The sequence below is a fragment of the Vigna umbellata genome, chromosome 4 (assembly GCF_029865625.1).
Source record: "Vigna umbellata cultivar VRB3 chromosome 4, Vumbellata_1.0, whole genome shotgun sequence".
Classification (NCBI taxonomy): Eukaryota; Viridiplantae; Streptophyta; class Magnoliopsida; order Fabales; family Fabaceae; genus Vigna; species Vigna umbellata.
This window is the reverse complement of record NC_142168.1, coordinates 65,793,758-65,811,308: the sequence shown is the minus strand read 5'-3', so window position 1 is coordinate 65,811,308 and position 17,551 is coordinate 65,793,758.

The window sequence follows — 17,551 nt, the reverse complement described above, 5'->3', positions numbered from 1 at the left end:
TATATAAATATTTTATTTTTTTTTATGTATTATTAAATATGCATTTTAAAATAAATAGATATTTAGAATAAATAAATAAAATAAAATAAAAAAAAAAAACAATAACAACAATAAAAATAATAAAATAAAAAAAATAAATAGAATAAGCTAAATAAGGGAACAAAATAGAATAAACAAAGAAAAGCAAATAAATAAATAAGTAATAAAAATAAAACAAAAAGTGGGAGTGCCTAAATGAGAAACTGGGGTGTCTAAACTACTTTTTTATTTTTTTGTAAATGAACTGGGCCAAAACCCAAGCTAAAAGGGGGTGTGGAAGTGAGAAACAGGGGTGTCTATACTAAAATGGTTTCTAACAACGGACTGGGCCTAAACCCAAGTCGAAAGGGGTGTGAGATACGAATAACAGGGGTGCAGAACCAAACTGTTTGATTTTTATTTTGGGCTCGGCCCAGCACTGCGGATGTACGGGGGTGCGCGGGTGAAGAATAGGGGTTGCGCAAAGAGGGCAGGGTCATTCTCAGATCATTTTTTGTTTGCAGAAACGAACAGGCTTAAGCCCAAACAGGATGGGAAGTGTGAATGGAGTTGCGTGTGTGGCAATAGAAGGAAAGGGGCAGCCCATACCAGCCCAAGGCCTCTCAACTCCAATCAGAAGGGTTCCTCCAACTTCTTCTCATTTTCGTAAGCAGAGACTCATATCTTCTCCTCACAGAGACACCCACCTTTGCTACCCACGGCCGTGCCACTGCTTCTCCGATCCGGCCACCGCGTCGCTGCTTCTCCGATCCGGCCACCGCGTCGCTGCTTCTCCGCCGTCAGCCTTGGAGGCCGCCACGACGCTACCCTCTTACCTTCCCTGCGCGCATACAGCTACTTCTGCCAAACCGGTTGCCGCGAAGAGGCTCCCCGCCTGGTCCGTGATGTCGCCGGTGACCCTCAAACGCCACCAAGCTCGCCGTTGGCCGCGGCGTCAGATCTCCCGTCTTGCACCCTTTCCGCGCGATAGAGGAGAACCCGCTCCGATCCGAGAACGACACCGACCGCCGCCACTGCTTGCTCGAACCAGCTGCCGTGCCGCCGCTTCTCTCCCGTCTCTCTGCAACAACGGCAACCCAGGGAGGGTTTCACTTCCGCCGCGCCTGCACACGGGCCACTGCCTCCTTCTCTGAGTCGAGATTTTCTTCTTCTTATTATATTTTTTTTTGTTGATTGATCAGAACTTAGAAGTTGATTTGTTCATTCTCTGCTTTCCACTTGGCTGGTTTTGTTTACTTGGATGTTTTCTGGGTGCAAGCAAAAGGATACGGAAATCTTTGTGTGTTTGATTAGATTATGAGGAAATGATGAGTAAAGTTGAGAAATGGATTCATGGGGAAGGCGGATAGGATATGCGAATTGGGAGTGGAAAGAAAAAATGATTGGAAGGGTGTTGGTAGTAACCATGAGTGTCAAAACATGACAATGGATGAATATGGATGGTGAAAGGGGTATCCGACAAGTGAATGAGGCATTGATTTTGAGCGTTGATAGGTGTAGTGGATGATGGGTTATGTTTGTTGAGGCGGTCACGGGTGAGCGCAATGTGGAGAGTCCAAACGGTTGATGGTGGCTGGCGAGGGAAGGGGACGAAGGTTAGAGTCTCTATTGTTACACAGAGATTAGGAAAATGAATAGAGTGAGGAGGTAAGTTGGCGAATGATAGGCTCGTGTGATGTGAGGAAATGTACGCCTATCTTTAATTGTTAGCTAAATGGATGAAATTTGCAGGCAATGAAACTGCATTTTGGGTGCAGTTTTGATTAACAGAGGAAGGCAAGCAAACAAGCAAACGCACAAACATATACATTGATCTCACATCAATCGTTCAACACTCAGCACGCATAAGGAAAGTATATCTACGGGCATGACCAAAGAGCTTAGGTATATGAAGACTTACCTTCGCAGCTTCAAGATGCCTTTCCTCTTGGATTTTAATTCCTTTTCTCTCCTCAGTTGAACTTCTCCTTTTCTAATAACCAAAATGATCTTGCCGGCGCCGGGAAGTGAAGTGGACTGGGTAGCTATACGTCAGTCGTCTCCTTTTTCTTTCTCTGGTTTCGGTTCTCTCTCGTTTCCGTTTTTTCTCCTTTCAGTGGTGGTGATGAGTGTCCCCCCTTAGTGTGATTGTCTCCCCCTTTTCAAAACCAAACCCCTTACTTTCTGCTGTACCCCTGAGATCCCCTCTGAGGCCAGATTTCCTTTCTCCCTTTTTTCTTTTTTTTCATGTTTTCGTGCTTCCATTTTGCAGGTGGCCAAAGTTCGTTCAAAATTTTTTTCTTCTTCCATCTATGTTTACACTGTCTGCTTATGAATTTTTAGCAAGAAAAACAAATGACTTTTCACGCTGCCACCCAATAGACACATTCTAAGCATTCACTGTGGTGCTTCAGGAAAGTAACAGAGTTGACCTGAGATTTTACCCCCTTTTTTATTTTTTTTTTTTTATTTACCCCTCTTTTATATATATATAAAAAGGTAATCGTTTTCTTAAAAAAAAAATAAAAATTATATATATATATATATATAAAAATAAAACAAATAAAAAGGAACGACAAAATAATAAAATAAAATAAAAGTAAACTTAAAAGGAACAATAACGAAAAGGAGTAAAAATAGAATAAAATGAAATAAAGGTAAATCCAAGAAATAAGATAAAATAAACAACATAAAAATAAAACCAAATAAAATGAGATAAAAATAAAAACAAAATAAAATACAAACAGGGGAGGAAATAAATAAAACGAAAAAAAGTAAAAAAAACAAAGGATAAGGGAAAAGAGAAACGAAACAAAATCATCATTTTTCCGTATCAAATTTATCTTTGCACATTTATTTTATTTTATTATCTCTTCTCGACTCTAGATATTTTTTAACTATCCGGACGAAATTGGGTATTAACAGATATCATCACAGAAGCATACTCTTATTTAATTTTAAAGATCATACAGAAACAAAATACTCCATATTCAAGATTTAAGATCAGACAAAAGCAGAATATAGCATATTCCAGACTCAAGATAATACAAAAGGAAATACTCAAAGTTAGCTCCCCTTACCTCTATTCCAGACTTAGTTTTCTCTTCTCAAACCGTTCTCCGGAAACTTCTAGAATTTCCCCTCTTCAGTTAGAATTTCCTCCAACTCTCTTCTCTCACAATTTCTCTAGAATTTTGGTGCCAATTTTCAGCCTCCCCCCCCTTGGCTATTTATAGCCAAAAAAATTTACTATTCATTTTTACTATTCATTTTTACTATTCACTTTTACTATTCATTTTTACTATTCAAAAATTATTTTTTATTCACCATTCTTATCTCTGAATGATTAATTCTACGTGGAGTATTCTCTTCCACAATTTATTTTAATATATTTTTTTAACTATTTACTATTCACTATTCACTATTTACTATTTACTATTTACTATTCACTATTCACTTTTCTTAAAAAAAATCCTAAATAAGTTATCAAAAATTTGAAGCTTTCCCTCTAGAATTACTATAATTTTATATTCAAAAATTTACATTTTTCTATCCATTAAAATTATTATTACTAATAAAATGCTAAAATTTACTATTATAAATATTTTTTTTCATGAGTCTTACAACAAGCATTTACTCAAAACACGCATCAGATTCCACAACCCTTTGCTAGCTTCCAATCCATGCTTCAACAAACAAAACAATCAATATAATGGAAATATATTGAGCAAGTAAGGTTCACCACTGATCAGCCCAACTTTCTTTATAAAACAACAGTTATAACAATCACAAATTACACGCACTTTAAACGGTCAGCTATAAGTCTGAAACATAAATCAAATGCACATATTAGTGGTGCAAAATTTTCCCTTAACTAACCTCCACGACACAGGGATTATCGAACCCTCCCTCCACAAGAGCTTCCCTACACCAGAAGAACTTCCCTACATCAAGGCAGCAGCAAAGAATGCACCAATGCCCTTCCACCATCCTTCGACAAAAAACCCTCAACCGGAGGACCAAACCTTCATGAAAAACCTTAAATGCACGCCAAAAGAATTGACCTGCATCATAAACAACAACCCATTAATAACATCAGAGATTTGACTTGCACGAAAGGGACGATTCTCGACACCTACCTCCACAGCGGCCTCCCTACACCACGGCAGCCAAAGAACGTGCACGAATCGCCGTCCACTAAGAGTCTTCAACCACAATCCCCCAACCGCAGCACCAACCACAGCACTAATCGCCTTTGCTCACGACACGAACGTCCGAATCACAATGTCAATGGCCCACGCACCTCACCTCACAACTATGACCGAATGACCCTATTGCACCTTCGCCGACACGAGATCAGGTTTGCCAGGGAAGAACCCCGACCGGGTTTGGGAGGGAAGAAAGAGTGCAAATAGGTTTTTTGGATTGGACGAAGTAGGGGAAATCCCAAATTTTTATCTGAATTCATCCAGCCCCTTACCGACGACCTACGTCCTTCGGTATTTAAAATCACCAAATCATTACCGAAGGCCTTCGGTAAAAGTCCGCCGGTAATATGCGCATTTCCTGTAGTGATTCCTTTGTTGAAGGAAATGGTGACCCGTTGGGTTAGCCACAACAAATGCTATCTTTTGAAGCAAAGAATGGTACCTTTTACAGTTACAGATGTTTGCATGGGTCTAGGCTTAGGTGTTGGGGGTTTAAATGTGAATTTTGATGATAATGTTGGTGGTGTTGTTTGTGAACAATTTTCTTCAAAGTCATTCACTCTAAAAGAAGTTGTAAATATGATAAAAATGTTAATAGAAAATAATGAGACCGATGTGGATTGTGTATCTTGTTTGTATATTTTACTTTGTTTTATTGAGACTGATGTTTTATTGTTTTATTCAAGTAGCATTACATTATTTGTATTTTGGACTTTGTTTGATGTAGATATGATTATGGAGTTATTGTTTTGAAAATTATGGAGTTGTGGGACGGTGTTGAGAAACATGAAGGCAAAACAATGCCCAATTACACAAGTGTAAGTTATAAAAATTTTCATGTTTTGGAGCTTTGATAGAAGATTGGGCAGTTTTTTTATACTGTGTGCATTTGTTTCTTTGCAAGAGGAACTACAGTAGGTTAGGGAGAAGTATGTTTTTTATTAGATTTTAGATGTCGACAATGTGCGGAGGGATGAAGTGTTGCAAGATTTAGGGCTTGTGTAGATGTTGTACAATAGGAATTCTTGCAATGTGATTTATGGATTTTTTAGAACTTTTTAAAAATGTATTGATTAGGTCTGAATGTACATATTTTTTGTTAGAAATGTTCAACGAAATGTATTGCTTACATTTATTGATAATGAAAATTGAAGATAAGAATGATCATTGTGTTATTTTTGGTGTTGATTAGTAGAGGGTTGAATAGAAGAATGACCATTTTTTGTGTAGGACGTCTGTATTTCAGTCCCCACGAAATGTGGATGTGATTATTTGTGTTCAATCTGGTATGAACAAGTTTGTATGTAGATTAAATGATGAAAATAAATTTTTGCATTGAAAAATGAATGGCATGAACTTTGTTGACCATGTGAAAAATATTTGCCTTAAGTGTCATAATCATTGCCTGAACATGATTTTTATGTCCAATAAGTGTTAAAAATAAAAATTATGCACTTCAAAATCATTGACATTTTAAAAGTTGATATGTCTACGCAAAACCTTTGCTTAAAGTCCCCAATTATTTGGCCATTGGTACTAATCAGTTTTGTTAGAAAAGATTGACTTTGTTCCTCAACACCAAGAGGGGGGTGAATTGGTGTTTTACAAAAATGTGCATTTTTCAAATCTTTTTCGGAAATGATATTGTTCTTGAAAAATTTCTTGTGCCGTGAGCAATGGTGTGAAATGAAGACATTATGCGTGTAAAACAATTACCGAATGTATGCATAAATGTAAAGATATAGGGAGAAGAAAATCAAACTCAGTTTTTATACTGGTTCGACCTCCATGCCTACATCTAGTCACCCTCCCAATCAACCATAGATTGGAGAGTAATTCACTATAATGATTATAGTATTACAGTTAAGGTTTTATAGAGTCACTCTCAATATAAACACCTCACAAACTCTCAATCAAATATTGAACAACAAAACCTGCCAACAGTTCTACCTCGTTCCTGTCGCAACAACCCCTTTGAGATATCCCCTCTCAAAGTCAAGAGTGCACCACTCTTCTTCCTGACGCCACACGTACAGGGAAACAACAAATCCAAGATTACAAATCTTCTTCTCCTGATCAAGTAGAAAGCATCTTCAGTTGTGCAGAAACGATTAGTCCTTTCAATCTAGTCACGTTTGCTTCTCAAGAAATCTTCAAGATCTATAAACCACTATTTGTTCTTGATTTTTGGAGCTCTTTAACAATCTGTAAAACCTCTTAGATGAAAATCAATCAGATATGAAAGTGTAATTCATAAATTTTTTTTTTACAAAAAATCAAACAATGCGTCAATATATAGTTTATGTCAATCCTGACGCTATGAAATCGATTAACCAACTTATGTAATCGGTTACATTAAATAAGTGTAATAGAATTACAACCAATTTGGCTCCTTAATTGAATATGCAATTAATGCAATCGATTTTCATTAAATGCTGGTCAAACATGTTTAAAAATATGACCGTTATAGAAGTTAGAACAGCATGAAATCAATTTTCAAATCTTAACAGACTAAATTGAATATATGATCCATGTAATCGATTAAACTTTAACACTTAGAATATTTTTTGAAAACATTTCTTTCCAAAACACATCACTGCGCATTTGCAAAAGATGTGTGCAAACACATCAGTTTTAATCGATTTACTAACTAATGTAACCGATTCAAAACTAGTTGTTTCGTCACAGTTTAAAACTCAAGCTTTCTGATGACCATAATTGATTATCACACCACTATAATCGATTAAGTCATGCAAATATGCTTTTATGCTTGTGGTTTTCATATCACAGTAACATACATTGAGCATACGCAAGTATAATCACTTCATAAACACAATAGTATGCATCAATCAATATGATATGTTCAACAAATAATGTGAGAAGCACAATATGTGCATATTACACAGTAAACATGTATGCATTCAACATATAACACAGTACACACATGTGTTTTTATTAACAATGTATTGTCATCATCAAAAACAACCAGCACAAGGATTGGGTTTAGCTAACACTATGCTCCCCCTATCAACAAGTTTGTGTACCAAATTTTGTACAAATAATGGTTCATTGTTGTTCGATATAAATGTCATAATTAATGCCTCAACATCAGTTGTATGTCCAATAAGTAAAAAAATATTGAATTTCAAAATGAATGTCATTTTCATAGTTGATCTTGTTGCGCGAAATCTTTGCCTAGAGTCCGTAGTTATTTGGCCTTTGGTACCAATGCAGTTTCTACACCGTGAGTTTTACATAGAATGGTTTCTTGGGGATGGAGTTTGATATAAATGTCATAATTATTGCCTTAACATCACTTGTATGTGCAATAATTGTTAAGAAAAAATTTTGCACTTCAAAATGAATGTCATTTTCATAGTTGACCTAGTTGTGCAAAACCTTTGTCTGAAGTCACCAATTATTTGGCCTTTGGTACCAATGCAGTTTCTACACCATGAGTTTTACAAAGAATGGTTCCTTGGGGATGGAGTTCGATATAAATCTCATAATCAATGCCTTAACATCACTTTTATGTTCAATATTTATTAAGAAAAAAAAATTGCACTTCAAAATGAATGTCATTTTCATAATTGACCTTTCTATGCAAAAGTTTTGCCTAAAGTCCTTAGTTATTTTGTCTTTGGTACCAATGCAGTTTTTGCACCATGAGTTTTACAAAGAATGGTTCCTTGGGGATGGAGTTCGATATAAGTGTCATAATCATTGTCTGAACATCACTTGTATGTGCAACAATTGTTAAGAAAAAAATTTTTCACTTCAAGTTCCTGTTGATCAAGTTCTTCCATTACACTACACCAAATAAGGTTAAACAATATCTCAATAAGACCCATAAAACCACAAAACCCCTACGTGGTAAAAGATATTATAAAACAAGTCAAACCCACCGAACAACAACATATGATTTCCCAAAGGAACGGTCCAACGGCGGCGGAATGGCGAAAAGGCAACGCTTTCGGTGGTTGTTGCTTCCAAAGGGCGGAATGACAACAGAATGTGCTTTGGTGAACGGACTCGGTCCGTCGAACGGTCAAAACTCCGTCAAACGATGGTTCTGTTCACCGTGGCACGAGTCTGTTGGGTGCTCCTTCTCTCTAGGGTTCTCTCTTACCCAAAGCGATATTATGGTTTTGAAATCCCAAAATGAAGCCCGCCACTTGAAACCCCTGCAGCCCTTCATTTCCACATCATTTTTGTTTTCTAATTTCTTGTACACATGGACCATTGACCTCGCGACACGTGACTATGTCAAAATATTGTAAAAAAATATGTCAATGTATCATTATCCAATATAAAATATAAAATGCACCTACACGTGTAAGAATCACCATATATTTTTCATATCTTACATTGTTTCCATCTCATGATTAGTAAGACATGATGTAATCCTTGGAAAAAAAATATGTGAAAAAATGACAAATACATGGGTTTAGGGTTTAGGGAATTGAAAATATATAGGTTTTACAATATTTATTTTACGACTTTCAGTTTCATATGTATCAAAGAACCCTAATATAGATAGCATGTAGAATTAAAACATTGGCCAAATATATCATGAGCCCATTGAATAAAAAAATTGTCAAGAGAGTGGAGGGAACAAAGGATAAGTGCTAACAATCCTAAAGCAATCATTGTAGCTATGACTTTCAATAGGAACTTCTTCTAATAATAGATAGTGATCGGTAAAAAATAAAGATTAATAAATGCATATTCATGTATTAATGAATGTCAAATGGTTTTATCAAAACCAAAAGTTAAATTATAATGAATATAAGAGACATTTAATTTGATATGTAACATTATCCTTTGAGAGGACAGTGGGAGAACCACTTCCAAATTATTATGCAGTCTATACAATAAGGAACTAATGTGCCTCTTACTAAAAATGCATATATACATTCTATTGTTTATATTAATCCAACGTTAATTTTAGGGATTTTCATTGTATCAAATTTTTGTTGACAAAAATACTCTCATTTATTATGGATTCTAAGTTTTAAGGTTAAGGATATTTGAATAATTTCTGATTTTTTTTATTTTTTATTTTAAATTAAAAATAAAAAATTATTAAAATATTTGTGTGTTCACTAGTGTAGTCAAGGAAAATGACAATGATTATTTTCATCCATAGGCAACGGTTCCTCGACCGAGGTATATACTGGCGAGGTAAAAAGTCTACCCCTTTTTGCCTCGCTTTTGAACCGAGGTAAAAAGGTGTATGCTTTTGCCTCTGGTTCAAATACAATCGAGGCAGTATAGGGCGTTCCTTTTTTACTCTTTTTTTTTGCTAGACTTTTGGCCTCGGTTGCAGGTGAACCGAGGTAGTAGAGAGGTCTTATGCCTCGGTTTGTAGTTGAACCGAGATAGTAGAAGGGTTTTTTTTTCTCCTCAACCTTTCTACAATAAAGGCTGCAATAGAGGGGGTTTAAGTTTTTTCTCAATAGAGGCCACAATATGATTACTCAATAACAATATCTTTTTTAAGTTTTTTCTTAGTTTTTAATAGATAGAGATAAGATATTCTTCTAAGAGAGATTATTTCCTAATCAGCAGTCATTTGGGCAAAACTCCAAAGCATTGAAACCAAAAATTGTAAACAAGAAATGATGAGCTATTTTTGAAGTATACCAATTTCATTCATATAATATACAAGTGTGAAGTGATGTGAATATCATCATCAAACAGAATGATGAGGCTGAGAGCAGCACCTATTGAGGAGTCTGAGTAGTGCATATGCTTTTCTTCTAGCTCTCAAAGATCCATTAGAAGCCAAGCTTTGAAGAGAAGGAATACTTCTTAGATTTTCCAAGAGTCTTCTTGCCACCACTTCTCCCTCTTCGTTGCATAGTCCAAGCAAAAGGGTTATTGAATTTTCCTTCCCTTTCACTGAACCAAATCTCAGAAGATCAATAAGAAGTGTCACCAATGCTCTACTATTTCTTATCTCTTTCAATCCCTCAAAGAAACCAAGGAGTGAAGCAAGCATTGCAAGTGCATCATCTGTTATGCTAGCCTTGTCATCCATCAGCAATTCTACCAGCACACCAACTACACCAGCCTTAACAACACTGACTTGTTAGGATTGTAAACTGCAAAGGCTTTTGTAACACATAATCAAATTACCTTTTTAGTTTGGTGCCATAAGTAGCTTTAGGCTTCTAATTAGAAGGGATAGGGATGTTTGGTGTAATCCAATTAACGCCAACTTGAAACCTCAGCAAGATTGAACCTCTCGGTGGATTGGCAAAGTCAAACATTGTCCCATACACCATGCAAAGGGGTTCCCATCGTTGTTGCCCTTTCTGCAAAACATTTCAACAACGTTAATTAAACCTTCCAAATCGCTTCCAAAATAACACAGAAAAAAAGTACCTTTTTAGCTTTTGTAAGAATCAAAGGCTTTTGGGTTTTGATGCAATGAGCATTGCGGAGGTTGTCATCACCAACTCTGAGAACGATTTGGGGAAGAAGGGAGGCTCTTGCAAGGCCAAACCAGAAAAGAGAGAAGAAAATATGAAGGTTGATGCCATTGGTCCTTGGTCGCAAGATAGCCAATTTTATAAAAAAAGGAAATGGTTGATAAGAGAAGTTGAAGATGGACGAGGACTTAGCCAAATTGAAGAAGAAGTATGAGACTAACAAGTTGGCATAACCAAAGATGAAAAGTCTCTTGAAGAGAATGAGAAGAAGATGAAGTCTTAGAGGACAAGATGCCTTGATTAGGAGAAGAAGCTGAAGAGGGAGAAGAATAAGTTTCAAAATGAAAACGAGGTTTATAATATCTAAGCAGACCAATGACTTCCATAACGAACTCAGGCAATCCGATTACTTATGCCAAGAGGTTTATAATATTTTAGCACACTAATGACTTCAACAAGGACATTTATGATGGTCGCACGAAGAACGTGGATGACATAGCGACTGTTAAGGTGGCTAGTAAAACGATGATCACTAAGGATGTTGTTGATGAGATCTGACGAAGAGACTACTAGAGTAAGTCCTTCAACTGCCATTAATCGCATAGTTGAGGATGAAGATGTAGCCAACCTTGACGATAAGCTAAGCAATAGATTAATTAGAATATTTTTTTTTATGTTGCTTGTTTTTTTTTGTATTTTTTTTTGTGGTCGAATATATTATGGCCACAACTTGTACCTGTCCAATATAAACCAATTTGAATGAAAATGACCTTTTGCATATAAATGTATCTCTTTCTTGCTTTTTATAAATCTCAAAAGGTTCGACCAGAGTAGCCTAAGTAAGAGGCAGGAAACTGCATGAAAGGTTCAACCAGGACCACCTAAGTAGGAGGTAGCGAACTGCATGAATATTTCAACCAAGACCACTTAGGTGGGTGACATGGATTTGCATGAAAGGTTCAACTAGGACTACTAAGGTAGGTGGCATGGAACTACACGAATGGTTCCATGCATGGAAATAGGGTCTTAGTCTTGTTGTGGTAACAAGGGATAATGTGTCTTTCTCCACCATTTGGTATCTAGTTTCGGCATCTTGAAGGGTTCTACTTATGAAGTATATGAGATTTTTCACAATATTAGTCTCTTGAACAAGAATTGCATTAATGGCTTCTACAATAGTCGTTATGTAGACCAAGAGTGGTCAAGTAGTATCTGGCTTTCATAGGATTGGCAAGGATGTCAATATTTGTTTGAGCTACTCATACATGTCCTTGGATTGGTCATCCCAAATAACTTTGTATACTTCTTCAGTTTAGGAGGAAACGGGAGATAGCGATCAACCTTTTTATTAGACATTAGACCTCTTTGATACTCTTAGGGTTCTTCATATCAATCACACAACCTGGAATTTTTTAGAGTTCACCTTTATCCCTCTTTGCATCAACAGAATCCTAGAAACTTACCTTGTAAAATGCGTTATTTATATTACTATTCATGGGTTCTTATTTGAATGGGTCAGGACACATTGACCAAATAATTCGTTAATATTGTATTATTGTAATTAATTATGGATTAGTGAATAGTAAGTGATTGGCGTGATGTCATCCTGATCAAATAGCTACAGAACAGATACATGTTGACTTAGTAAATCGACATGTATGCGTCATGACCAAGGAGACCTTGAATGTATACAATGCATATTCGGTGTGGTCTTTCATGCTTTTTGTATTCTTTTATTTTTATTTTAATAATATTTCAAGTGAAATAGATGAATTTTAAGATATAATATAACTCACATGTCAAAGTTTTATGAGTTTATATGTAAGAAATTTAAATATCTTTTAACATTTGTTGGTGAGGTGAAACATTTATTGTTACAAAAGAGCTCAATGTTGATAACACGTGACTCTTACTAGTTTCCACGATTTTTGGAAGATAACAATAAAGAGGGTTACATATAAGTTATAACATTAAGCAAATATGAGTTGAAGACTACACAAAATTGGTAGTATAAAAGTTTAACGAGGCCATGTACACGAATAAAATATGGTAATTAATAATATAATGACTATCATTTATGAGATTGGTTATAATAAATATTATATTGAAGTGGTGATATATAATATAACTATACGATCTTTTTTATATATAATATATATATATGATAAAACATGATTTTCTTGTATCTGACTTATTTTCTTAATATCTTCAACTAACTAGTTGCACTATTAAATATTTTTCATCTCATACAAAACACATAAGAAACATCTTATAATGAAAGTATAGAAATTCCTTTTTTATTCATATTCCATAAAGTTTAAAAAGAATGTGTGATATTCTTGTTCTGACATTAGTTTTAAGCAAAGAATGACTAGAACTTGATGGTTATTGAACGAATATATATAGAAAAACTGAAGGAATAAGCAAGGAATAACCTGTTTGGGTATGTAAGGTGTAGAAAGGGAGAAAGGAGATTGAGAGAAAGGAAAAAAAAAGTGATAATATAAGATATAGTCTACGGTTCTTTCAAGAATTTTTGTTTACATCAGACACATTACATTTGACAAAAGATACGACCCCCACAATTTTATGCCTATAAGCCAGGTAGTACATTCACTCATATTTTCTGTAAATTTATGTATTATTTTCCTACAAATTTAAATTTCCAGGAAATTTCAGAAGAAATCAGTGCATATGAATACACGATAGAGACTTTTATACAGGTAGTTTTTGTGTCTATTTTTCTCACGATTTCTTTATTATTTGAATCATTTAAAAAGATTGCTGCAATATCCACAAAATGTTATTATTTCCATTAAATTTCAAGAGATTTTGGAATTTATCACAAAATAAAATTAGAAAAATGTTTTTAATATTTTCATTTAATTAAATATTGTTAGTGATAGTTCTCTTGATTTATTTCCGAAGTTTTACCCAAGCTTAAGAAGATTACCTGTTTTCCCATAAATAGGTTTTGTTCTTCCTTTGTCTTTCGGGGTCCCAGTTTGTCTTTCTTCTTCCTCTCCCCTTCAGGTAATTTTCTTTTTATTTAAATGTCTTCTAAATTTGTTTGTTTAATCTCCTTTTAAATGATTGAAGTATTTATCTATTAGAAAAAAATTCTTAAATAATGATTAATTTTAATGACTAAAAATAATTAATTATTATAATTACCAATTTAGATACTAATTTATAAATTAAAAGTTATTATTAAATAAAATAGTTCTTTTATAAATAAAAAATTATAATTAGTTTTTTAAATTAGTAGTTAAAATTATTTTTATTATGAATTTGGTATTTAAATTAGTTATTAACATTAACTACACAGTTTTGGTTAAGAAAAAAATTGATCTCTAAATTAATGTTTAATTAAAAAATCAGTCTTTAAATACATTTTTTTTGTCATTTCAACATCATATAATTAAGATTATGGATCCATATTTCAGGAACTTTGAAAGCGTCATTCACTTCAGGTACTTATTCTCTTTTCTCTATTATTAAATTAATGAATTTTACCTTGGTTCTTATTTTAAATTTTAATGGTTAAGACTTTCCTTCTAATTGATTTCTCTAATTTCGACTTTCCTTATTCCTGAGTTATATGTATGCATACTTTTAATAGTTTTGAAAATTCAATTTCAATATTGCTTGAGAGTATTATTTAGTCAAGTTTATTGTTGAAACTTTACACAATAGTCAAATAATTCGAAAGATAACAATACATTTTGTTATAATTTAAACGAAAAACTGATATGTTATTTTATTAGTACTTATTCTAGATACGACTTTTTCTTTTCACTTCAACTACAAAAAATATATAATTTTTTTAATTATATTTTGTTCTTGTGTCTTAAATTTCACTACATATCAATACACAGTTTATCACACCTATCCTTAATTATAATGATTTGATTGTTTTCCTAGTACGTAGACTAAAATCGTAAAATTACAGTTTAAATTTCTCCCATATTACAAAATAAAAAAGGACATTAAATCTTGAAATTAATGGGTGAAATATATAAAAATCTGTCTTAAATTATAAAATGTTCCACAAGTTCCTAACCATTTCCATTATGCTAATAGGATTGTGTTAAACAAATTTGTCGTCCAAGTTCAGGTTCTTCCTTTGTTTAACTTATGTTTTTCCACTTGACCTAGACTATTTTCCTACCTTCATGCCCCCGTCCATGAACAAATCTTTCGGATTTTTTTCCCCAAGATCTACCACTACTGCTATAATATACATTCAGAGGTGATTAATACAGGTATAAAGGTTATAACTTTATTAAGTAAACTCTCTTTACCAACAAGGGTCCATACCTTTTTTCTAATCTTAGTGATAACGTTATCCTTAAAACAATCAAATTGATGCTATTAAACTTTGAAACTTTAGTAGTATTAAGATAGTATAGTCAACAAAATATTAGGAATAAAGTCAATTCTAAGTTATTTTCCAAGAAAATGATTTCTAACAAATTAGTTTTTATAAACTCTATATACTAAAAAGATTAGTTAAGTACAATAAAAATAAGATAAGAAAATAAAGATTAAATAAAAAGATTAAATAATAAAATAATGGTTTAATCATTCCAATGATTCCTATTTTAGGCTAAAAGTCACATATCGGTCCCTTAATTTTTTATGGTTTCAATTAGGCCCTAATTTTGAAAAATTGAAGCAATGCGGCCCTTGTTGTTAAATTTTTTGAACAACATTAAAAAAATAGTGGCTAGACGCACTTGTGTGGATTTTTTAAATGATGTAGCTTGATAAAGAAGTTTGACGTGGAAGAACAGCTTTAGTAGAGCTCGACCTACATAGTGGAGAGGTTGGTCTATATAGTAAAGAGGTCGGTCTACACAGTGAGGAGGTCAATCTGCATATATAGTGAAGAGTTCATCCTGCACAGTGAGGAGCTCGGCCTAAATAGTGAGAAGGTCGATGTGCACAATGAGGAGATCGGTCTGCACAATGGGGAGCTCAACCTATATAATGGGGAGGTCGATTTGCATAGTGAAGAACTCAATCTGCATAGTGAGGAGCTTAGCTTGCACAATGAGAAGCATGACCTCCATAGTAAGGAGGTCAATTTGTATAGTGAGGAGGTCCGTCTGTATAGCTTACACAATGGGAAGTTTGTCCTGCATAATGGGGAGGTCGGTCTACACTATGAAGGTCGACCACCCCACTGTGCAGACCGAGGTAGCCACTGTGTAGGCCGAGCTCCCCATTGTACTAATTTATCTCTCCACTTGCATGTCGACCTCCTTAGTGTGTAGACAAAGCTCCTTAGTGTGCAGACCAATCTCCCCAATGTGCAGGTCAAGCTTCCCATTATGCAAGTCGAGCTTCCCAATATGCAACCAACCTACCCATTATGCAGACTGACCTCCTCACTGTAGATCATCCTCCCCACTATGCAAGTCGAGCTCTGCTATAGTACTTGCTTCCACATCAGAATTCTTTATTAAGTCGCATCATTTAAAAAATCCAAACAAGCATGGCTAGTCAATGTATTTTTAATGTCGTTCAGCTAATTTAACGACAAAGGATGCATTGCTTCAATTTTTTTAAAATTAGAGACCTAATTGAGACAAAAATAAATTGAGGGACCAATATGCAACTTTCAACCTAAAATGGAGACCGTTAGAATTATTTAACCTAAAATAATATAACAGAGAAAGAAATAGAATTGAAAAGATAAAAAGAGATAAAAATAATAATAAAGAAAATAAGTTCATTCCATTGTCTTCTTTAAAAAATAATTCATTATTGATTATCTAAATATTATTGTTTAATTAATTATTGTCTTTTATTTTCAAATTAATCAATGTAAATTATCATTTAATTTGTTGGCGATTTAACTAATAACCAAAGTATATTCTCAATTAAAAGTAAGAACTTTTTAAATTAATCATAGTAAATTTAACCAAAGTATATTCTTAATTAAATATTATTATATCTAATCATGTTTATTCTCTTACCAATTTTATCAAGTAAAAAATTAATTAACCAAAATACATTATTGATTAATTACTCTTAAATTTTTCACCTTTAATCACTATTAACCAGGGTACATTCTCAATTAAAAATAAGAAATTTTTAGATTAGTCATAGTAAATTTCACAAAATATATTCTCAATTAAATAATTAAATATTACTATAGTTAATCATGTCTATTGTTTTATCACTTTATCAAGTAAAAAACTAGTGAACCAAAATAATTTTTTGATTAATTATTTTTATAGGTTTCACCTTTAGTCAAAGTATATTATCAATTTTGGCAAAAAATAAACTCATTCAATCACATGAAAGTTTATAATTTTAATCAAAGTGCATTCTCAATTAAGAAATTACACCAAAATCTAGCCTAGAGGTTTAACACTCTTTGAAATGTAGAAATAACATAAAAAAAAAAAGATAGGGTGGAGAACGTGAGAGAGAATGAAATTAGCACCCCCTCGAGTTCCTAAGTCATCCAAAGGTGTTTCCCTAAGTCTCTTTCTTTAGAAATTGGACTAAGCTTTATTTCAAGTTTTTCCATTGTTGTAATATTTTTTCTAATAACGTAATCTCATCCAATTATCTTCTAACTAATCCAATATCTTTATATATTTGGTTGTTATAGAGATTTAAAAAATATTTAAGAAGATCTTGTCAAATTTAAAAAGATTTGGTAGTTATTATCTTCTGATGTTTAAAAATATCAAATAAAATATTTAAAGATATATTTGTCCAAAATTATCTTTTATCATAAATATTTTTGAATTATTAAAGTCCTGTTATGGAAAAAAGATAGAGAAAACTAGAGCTGTCAAAACGGGGTAACTCGGCCTGACCCGACCCGACTCACCACGGGTTGGCCACATAGTGAGCCAACACAACCCG